This window comes from Nomascus leucogenys, chromosome X (genome assembly GCF_006542625.1).
Source record: "Nomascus leucogenys isolate Asia chromosome X, Asia_NLE_v1, whole genome shotgun sequence".
Lineage (NCBI taxonomy): Eukaryota > Metazoa > Chordata > Mammalia > Primates > Hylobatidae > Nomascus > Nomascus leucogenys.
Genome location: NC_044406.1, coordinates 75,046,893 through 75,054,652, shown reverse-complemented (window position 1 = coordinate 75,054,652; position 7,760 = coordinate 75,046,893). Strand labels below are relative to the sequence as shown.

At 36.6% G+C, this 7,760-nt stretch overlaps 1 protein-coding gene across 2 annotated transcripts in view; it reads right to left on the bottom strand.

Moving 5' to 3' along the window:
* The window catches only part of DACH2 (dachshund family transcription factor 2), a 676,171-nt gene that overhangs the window by 587,468 nt on the left and 80,943 nt on the right, over positions 1 to 7,760 (bottom strand). The gene's annotated exons all lie outside the window — the stretch shown is intronic.

Sequence of the window (7,760 nt, the reverse complement as noted above, 5' to 3'; positions counted from 1 at the left end):
GTGCATACACCCAGTAATGAGATTGCTGGGTTGAATGATAGTTCTACTTTTAGCTCTCTTAGGAATTACCACATTGCTTTCCACAAAACTTGAACTAATTTAGATTCCCACCAACAGTGTATAAGCATTCCCTTTTTCTCCTCAACCTTGCCAGTATCTGTTTGTTTGTTTGCTTGTTTACTTTTTAAGTAGTCATTCTGACTGGTGTGAGATGGTATCTGTTGTGGTTTGCATTTCTCTACTAATTATTGATATTTAGCTTTTTTTCATATGCTTGTTGGCTGATGTATGTCTTCTTTTGTAAAGTGTTCGTTCATGTCCTTTGCCCTCTTTTTAATGCAGTTGTTTGTTTTTCTCTTGTAAATTTAAGTTTCTTATAGATGCTGGATACTAGACCTTTGTCAGATGCATAGTACACGAATATTTTCTCCCATTCTTTAAGTTGTCTGTTTACTTTGTTGATCGTTTCTTTTGCTGTGCAGAAGTTTTTTAATTAAATTCCATTTGTCAATTTTTGCTTCTGTTGCAATTGCTTTTGGTGTCTTTGTCATGAAATCTTTGCCAGTTTCTATATCCAGAATGGTATAGCTTAGGTTGCCTTCCAGGGTTTTACAGTTTTGGGTTTTACATTTAAGTCTTTATTACATCTTCAGTTGATTTGTGTATATGTTATCTTTTCAAGATCTTCGACTTGATTTTTCCCAATTGGCCTGCTCTCTACTGGTCATCTACAGTCCACATGCCCAGGGTTGCTTGTGTACAATGGCACACCATCTAGGCCTACCCTCAATAATCTATCAGCATTTTGCTCATTTCCCAAACACACACCCCCACTGGTGAAGCTGAAAGTCTGTTTGCAGGAGATGTTCCAACTTTACCTGGAGCTGAGTCAAGTTAGAGAGCCAAGCTGAGTGAAATACAGGGGTGGAGAAGGCAGCAGGGAGGCCCTGGGAGCTCACCGAACCCCCAGGCAACCCATTCCTGCCTGGCACCACAGGGATCCATCAGGAGGGAGGCCAGAGGACAAGGGGTAAAACCCCATGAGGGAGAAAGACTTCCCTAGCTGAACTTTGTAACAATTTGAGTGGGATGAAAAGCCTCTTGGTCAGAACTCAGGGGAGGGTGTGAATCCAGCTTGCAGACTTCACAGGCAGGGGAAGAACTAAAGCCCTTTTCTCTCACAGCTGGGTGGCGGAAAGCCTCGGGCAAGTTTTTAAGCCTGACCTCCACCTGGAAACAGACTTGGGGTTGTTGCAGGTGGCACGGTGGGAGTGAGACCAGCCCTTCGGTTTGCATAGGAGCTGGGTGAGGCCTGTGACTGCTGGATTTTCCCCACTTCCCTGACAACCTGCATGACTCAGCAGAGGCAGCCATAATCCTCCTAGGTACACAACTCCAGTGACATGGGAATCTCACCCCCATCCCTCACAGCAGCCACAGCAAGACCTGCCCAAAGGGAGTCTGAGTTCAGACATACCTAGCCCCGCCCCTACCTAATGGTCCTTCCCTACCCACTCTGGTAGCGGAAGACAAAGGACATATAATCTTGGGAACTCTAGGGCTCTGCCCACTGCCAGTCCCTCTTCACACTACTACAGCTGATGCTTTTTGGAAAGTGCCACCTCCTGGCAGGTGGTAAACCAGCACAAAAATAGAGCATTAAACCACCAAAGCTAAGAACCCTCAGTTTGAATGACATAATGACACAACCTATCAAAACCTCTGGGATACCGCTAAGGCAGTGCTAAGAGGAAAGTTCATAGCCCTAATGCCTACATCAAAAAGTCTGAAACAGCACAAACAGACAATCTAAGGTCATGCCTCAAAGAACTGGAGAAACAAGAACAAACCAAATCCAAACCCAGCAGAAGAAAGGGAATAACCAAGATCAGAGCAGAACTAAACAAAATCGAAATTTTTAAAAGTACAAAAGATAAATGAAACAAGAAGCTGGTTCTTTGAAAAGATAAGTAAGATTGATATACCATTTGCAAGATTAACCTAAGAAAAGAAGAGAGAAAATTCAAATAACCTCACTGAGAAATGAAATAGGAGATATTACAACTGACAACACTGAAATACAAAAGATCATTCAAGGCTACTATGAACACCTGTATGCACATAAACTAGAAAACCTAGAAGAGGTGGATAAATTCCTGGAAAAAACAACCCTCCTAGCTTAAATCAGGAAGAATTACATACCCTGAACAGACCAATAAGAAGCAGTGAGATTGAAATGGTAATTTAAAAATTACCAACAAAAAAAGTCCAGGACCAGACAGATTCACAGCAGAATTCTACCAGACATTCAAAGAAAAATTGGTACTAATCCTTTTGACACTATTCCACAAGATAGAGAAAGAAGGAACCCTCCCTAATTCATTCTATGAAGCCAGCATCACCCTAATACCAAAAGCAGGAAAGGACACAACTAAAGAAGGAAACTACAGACCAATATCCTTGATGAACATAGATGCTAAAATCCTTAACAAAATACTAGCTAACCGAATCCAACAACATATCAAAAAACATATCAACAACAACATATCAAAAACCAACCACCATGATCAAGTGCATTTCATCCCAGGGATGCAGGGATGGTTTAACATATGCAAGGCAATAAATGTGATTCACCACATAAACAGAATTAAAAACAAAAATCACATGATCATCTTAAAGGATGCAGAAAAAGCATTCGACAAAATCCAGCATCCCTTTCTGAAAAAAACCCTCAGCAAAATCAGCATACAAGGGACATACCTTAATATAATAAAAGCTATCTATGACAAACCCACAGCCAACATAATACTGAATGGGAAAAAGTTGAGAGCATTCCCCCTGAGAACAGGAACATGACAAGGATGCCATTCTCACCACTCCAACATAGTACTGGAAGTCTTACCCAGAGAAATCAGACAAGATAAAAAGATAAAGGGCATCCAAATCAGTAAAAAGGAAGTCAAACTGACCATCTTTGCTGATAATATGATTGTTTACCTTGAAAACCCTAAGTACTCCTCCAGAAAGCTTCCAGAACTGATAAAAAAATTCAGCAAAGTTTCTGGATACAAGATTAATGTACACAAATCAGTAGCTCTTCTATACACCAACAATGACCAAGCAGAGAATCAAATCAATAATTCAACCCCTTTCACAATAGCTGCAAAAAATAAAAATACTTAGGAATATACCTCACAAAGGAGTCAAAAGACCTCTACAGGGAAAACTACAAAACACTGCTACAAGAAATCATAGACGACACAAACAAATGGAAACACATCCATGCTTATGGACGGGTAGAATCAATATTGTGAAAATGACCATACTGCTAAAAGCAATCTGCAAATTCAATGCAATCCCCAGCAACATACCACGATCATTCTTCACAGAGTTAGAAAAAACAATTGTAAAATTCATGTGGAACCAAAAAAGAACTTGCATAGCCAAAGCAAGACTGAACAAAAAGATCAAACCTGGAGGCATCACACTACCTGATTTCAAACTATACTATAAGGCCATAGTCACCAAAATAGCATGATACTGGCAGAAAAATAAGCACATAGACCAATGGAACAGAATAGAGAATCCAGAAATAAATCCAAATACTTAACAGCCAATTGATCTCCGACACAGCAAACAAAAACATAAAGTGAGGAAAAGATACCCTTTTCAACAAATGGTGCTGGGATAACTGGCTAGCCACATGTAGGAGAATGAAACTGGATCCTCATCTCTCCTCTTATACAAAAATCAACTCAAGATGGATTAAGGACTTAAACCTAAGACCTAAAACTGTAAAAATTCTAGAAGATAAAATCAGAAAAAACCCTCTAGACATTGGCATAGGTAAAGAGTTCATGACCAAAAACCCAAAAACAATTGCAATAAAAACAAGGATAAATAGCTGGGACCTAATTAAACTAAAGAGCTTTTGCACAGCAAAAGGAACAGTCAACAGAGTGAACAGACAACCCACAGAATAGGAGAAAACCTTCACAATCTTTACATTTGACAAAGGACTAATATCCAGAATCTACAACTAACTCAAACAAATCAGTACAAAAAAAAAAATCAATCGCATCAAAAAGTGGGCTAAGGACATGAATAGACAATTCTCAAAAGAAGATACACAAATGGCCAACAAACATATGAAAAAATGCTCAACATCACTAATAATCAGGGAAATGCAAATCAAAACCACAATACAATACCTCCTTACTCCTGTAAGAATGGCCATAATCAAAGAATCAAAAAACAGTAGATGTTGGCGTGGATGCGATGGTCAGGCAACATTTCTATGCTGCTGGTGAGGATGTAAACTAGTACAGCCACTATGGAAAACAGTGTGGAGATTTCTTAAAGAACTAAAAGTAGAACTACCATTTGATCCAGCAAACCCACTACTGGGTTTTCTTTTTTGTGTTTTCCTCTTTACCCAGAGGAAAAGAAGTCATTATTTGAAAAAGATACTTGCACACGCATGTTTACAGCAGCACAATTCACAATAGCAAAATCGTGGAACCAACCAAAATGCCCTTCAATCAACGAGTGGATAAAGAAACTCTGATATATATATATGTATGTACATATACAGCATTTGCAATGACCAGGACGAGATTAGAGACTATTATTCTAAGTGAAGTAACTCAGGAATGGAAAACCAAACATCGTATGTTCTCACTGATATATGGGAGCTAAGCTATGAGGACACAAATGCATAAGAATGATACAATGAACTTTGGAGACTTGGGGGTAAGAGTGGAAGGGGGCGAGGGATAAAAGACTACAAATATGGTGCAGTGTATACTGCTCGGGTGATGGGTGCACCAGGTTCTCACAAATCTCCACTAAAGAACTTACTCATGTAACCAAATACTACCTGTACCCCAATAACTTATGGAAAAATAAAATTAAAAAAAATAAGTCAGAAGGATTTGGAAAAAAAAGAAAAGAAATCAGCATTGCATTACTGACTGGCTCACAAACAAAGACTATTCTAGGTAAAGGAATACATGTTTTAAATGTATTTAAGTTGGTTTTAAATGCAACTTTCTTTAAGTCAGGTTAAATATTGTTAGTGTTTTTCAAATGATGGGTTGATCCTCTTTAGTAATTGTTTATTAAAATAATTTAGTAGGTTTTGACCAGCATTTTTTTTAAAAGAAGAATAGCATAGGACAGGAAATAGAAGGGAAAAGAAAGGAAGGGTGCAATGTAGGTGGTAGTAAGGGCTACTAAATTTGAAAACATTAAAAAGAAAAAAAGAATCTATCAGCATTTTAACAGAGGTATGAATGCCAAGATGGGCGAGGGGGTTGCCTAATGCTGGGAATTTCAAGAAACAAGCTAGCTCATGGGAAGGGTACAAATATTTTTGGTTGAATGAGTACCTTCTTTAAAGACTACCATAGAGAGTATGGCTGGAAGAATGCTTAACATAAACAGGAATAATACAAAATGAAGAAATTTTTGTATCATTTGGTGGTGAGATAAATAAAACCAAGTAAAGAAATTGAGTAAACATACCAAAGGGTACAGAGACAAACGCTCTTTATACAAGCAGAAAGCTAAGTCCTTGTAAACCAGCATGGCATATTTCATGTATCCCTAATCTGTAGTAAAAAGGGAAACACATGAATCACAGTGTCAAAAACACATGAAAGATAATTTACACACCATAAAACCCATTTCATATTATTGTGCTCAGCTTAAAATGAATATTGGTGTTGGGCATATAGGATATGTCCAATAAATGTAAATCATTATTTTTAAGTGCCTAATAATTTCATCCATTAAATTACTTTCATAGTAAATACATTTGAAAGAATACTCATCTTGAAAGAGTTGGTAGGATATTACTTTTCTCCCGAATGAAATGACTAAACTTATAACTAAAAGACAAGGACAAAAATTTTCAAAAAATAAGGTATTTTTATTTTTATAACAGGATTTGTATCTAGTTAATGTTAAAAGTATATTTTAATAGGAAATCAGTGTTATTTGCCAATGACATATTCACACTATAATATATATTAGATTATTTAGAGTAAACAATATGCAAATTTTTTCACACACAACACATGTTAAATAAAGACATATTAGAAGCACATGGTATCCATATATACGACTTCTTAACTTGGAATACTTGGCTTTTCTTTGTTTATTCTACATATCATAACACCAGGAGAAAGAAATAAAAATGCAGAATTCCAAACGGACTTGTGATTTTGTAAAGACATTTGGACCTTTTTTTGCTAGTATTTTTCTCTTGCAAAAATTGCCTTACATAAAAACTGTATAAAAGTAATGCAACTCCAGATGGAGATTTTAATCTCTAGTTACTTCCATAAGAGAAGGATAGATCAGAGAGTATAATTTCCCAGTATCATACAGCTTACCTCCTGTGTTGACAAAAGAAAGACTCATGTTATTTTTTCTTAGACAAATGTGATCCCAACCTGATCTGACACTATTTTTTTCAGCTGTGTAACACCATCATAAAACCAGGTAATTTTTTCCACTTCATTATACTAATTCATGAAACTTTTGCATTGATAGCTGCAAGCTTCCAGACATTTAAAAGTCCTTTTCTGTTCACTGAAAGAAGATACAATCACAGAGACGAATACTTTTTAAAAGTGAATTATAAATAGCCTATCATTTGACTTTTTCATACGTTCAAAACTGCCTTCATTTTTATAGCGTTCTCAGGAAAACTTCTGAACAGTCCTGAAAGAAATACCAATTTTGACTTTCACAATGCTTTTCCTTCTTATGTCTGTGTTCAATAAGTGTACTTTTTAGTAGAACACTAGTTATTTCACTTCTAACATGATGTTTCTCAGAGAGGGGTAAGAATTGTGCTTCCTCCTTTCTTCAACTGTGAATATTCATCAGTAAAACAATTTGAGAATCCAAATCTTTGGCATCCTGTTCTAGTACCTGCTAGCTACAGAATTTTGCACCAAAGCTCTGAATATATAGTCTTCATTTGGCCATCATGGCATTCAAAACCCTGGCTTTATCTGCCACATAGATATGAATAACAAAAAGAGACAGAGTATGGCTATTGTGTCTTCAAAGAAAAGCAATAACCCATTCTGCTTGCTCTACTTCATGTTCTTTAACTCATTTCATTTCATTTTAACTACCCAGAACAATTTCACCAGCCATTAGCCTGGAATGAAACCTTACAAAGGAAGACTGTTGTTATCAAGATGGGTCCCAACACACCCTCCCTCTCCCTTTCATACGTTTTGGGACAAATAAGCTACTTTTTAGCTATAGACATTTTTTTAAAGGAGAAACCTTGTGAAACAAAAGATAATCACATTTCAGATCCACTTTAAACAACTTCAAAATAATATCCACTGAGAAGAATTTTGTGTCACATTTTGAGACACTTTGTGCAAAAAAGAATTAACAGGGGAAAATCTCTTTGGTAAATTCTAAAACTAGGTAATTCCCAGGCTAAATCTGAAATACAAACATCCTAAGCCACTAATTACCAGAGTCATGAAAATAAGCTGGATCAAGAATTTAAAAAAATATAAACTCCTGGCTTCCAAATGTGGTAATGGTAGAGAATGAGTACCTTTTTAATTTGAATTGAAACAAAATCTCAACAAAATTATGTAGTGGAACATGAATCTGAAATGATATATCAAAGTTCACTTAACTGCTCAACGCAAGTGATCAGCATATTTAGATATACAAACTAGCTCTCATTTTAGAGTGTTCATGAATTTTTGATTGAGTAC